Consider the following 2157-nt stretch of genomic DNA (forward strand, 5'->3'; position numbering starts at 1 on the left):
ATCACCGATACTAGTCCCCGCGAGGTCCCGTGAAATTCAATCTCAACACCTCACACCACATATGACCAGCACCTAGGGACCTGCAGTGGTCCGAGCCCTGAAGATTGATCCACCATCCTCGGCGGCGATCCAACCTCAATAAAGGTCCCGCTGGAGTAGGCCTCACCATCACGACCAAATATGGTTGCATAGTAGAGGCCTGGGGAACGGAGAATACACCAATCGAAGCGAGGGACACTCACTGATCTCATGATCACTCCTTCAACCTTAATTCCTTGAAGCCCTTAACTCCACGGACCTCTCATCAGTGCACAATCAAGCAGTCCATCAACCACAAGACCACTAACAGCGCAATGAATACAAGATTTCCGAACTTTGTAAACCGACAACAGAAAGACAGCAGTCTGATAAAAGAGGTCTTAGCTCACAGTCATTTCTCTGGTTTAAGTTTACGCAACATAAACGACCATCAATGACGAGTAGCATTGTCCATAGAAATAACCTCAACCCACGGCCTTGATGGAGAGGGGCCGACGCCTTTAGCACCCATCAAGTTGTCATCGGTGAGCCGATAGTGAGGAATCGATCGTGCGCATAGTGCGCCCGCAGCACCCTCAGCCCCCAGCTCACCGCACGCAGGTTAGGCAAAACCACATCACGCAGCCGACGCGCCGCGGACGCAACAGGCGAAGAATTCATCGCCGCGCCGACTTCCACGCCGGGCCGCAGTGAATTATTTTTTGTTATAGTATCGATACGTTGTCGCAGCATTTTCACGCAAACGCCGGTCCAAACATTCCTTCTCTGAGGTCAAGCATCACGTCTATGCAGTTACAAAATCCTTCATCGACGATCTGAGGTTGGTACGAAGAGCCGAACACGGTTGCCTCAGTTCTCCAACTAGTGCGAGTGACGTCGATTGAATCTTCAGGAGCGACTACGCCAGAATCGCCGCAGCCTGTCCCGACCGAACGTTATCCCTCAATACTGCGCCCCAGAGTAGCCCGGTCTGCTCCCGCCTTCAGCATCACCGGCGTCGAACATGAGGAACCACGTTGAAACGATGCTCAACGTATGCAAACACACAAAACATGTGTGGTCGTTACCTGTCAACTTTTCAACGTTTAGTTCAACGGTCGTCGCACTTGGTGTCCCCTCCAACCATGCCGAGGACATGGGTCTATTCGGGAGAAACTTCGACTGAAACATGTTGTCCTCCAGACCACCAACACGCAGCCATTTGGTTTCTGGCTCTTCGGCTGGTCAGCAGCGAGCCCAGGGCCCACAGCAACCCTGCACGCAACAGACCTCAGCACTCCAGTCGATCAGTGAGTCCTGGTCGCACCTGACCAATCACATAAAGTCCGGCTTCAGCCTTGATGGTCAAGAGTGCGAGTGTCCGAACAGCCAGGCATCCTTCATCTGTGCCTGATTGTTGGTGTCCCCCGCGTGAACATTAAGCAGTTCACAAATCACAAAGGGCCATCATCACTTCTTCGCTCACCATCCTCCTGGGCGGTATTTCAGCACACCTCGAATTTATTTTTCCTGTCACCACCCTGAACTTTATTTGGGAAACACCGAACCTCACCCCTTGACGAGCACCCAGACATAAGCCCTGACTCCTTATTTTTATCGTAATTTAGTAACAAACCAATATACCATTGCTTCCGTTTCACCAAGATGAGTACCGGACGACATGACAAGGTCATAGTGAACATGAGTCCCTCCAACCGACATCACGTTTCGATTGCGCAATATCGTCCTCAATCAATCGAGGTGCACAGTACTTCGATATTCGCCGAACACCATCACATGCACATAACAAGGTCAAATGAAGGTTGTCGATTTTATTTCCAAACACAGGAACCTTCAGAAATCCGTTTCATTTGCCGATCAGCCCTGCACACAAACACGCCCCTGCACGAGTCACTGCGGACGCCCACAGCAACAAGACCTTTGGCTCATAGCCTGTGAGCTGGGTTCAGCGCACGATGCCTGAACAGCAACAGAAATCAAATAGGGTTTAACCAGAATAACATAAAAATTACATTAATCCGAATCATAATAATTAATTTAAAAACATAGCAACAACACTGGTCGGCTGGCGCATATCAAAATCAAACCGCCGGTCATCATTAACGCCCGACATACCAC

Source organism: Dioscorea cayenensis, chromosome 2 (genome assembly GCF_009730915.1).
Source record: "Dioscorea cayenensis subsp. rotundata cultivar TDr96_F1 chromosome 2, TDr96_F1_v2_PseudoChromosome.rev07_lg8_w22 25.fasta, whole genome shotgun sequence".
Lineage (NCBI taxonomy): Eukaryota > Viridiplantae > Streptophyta > Magnoliopsida > Dioscoreales > Dioscoreaceae > Dioscorea > Dioscorea cayenensis.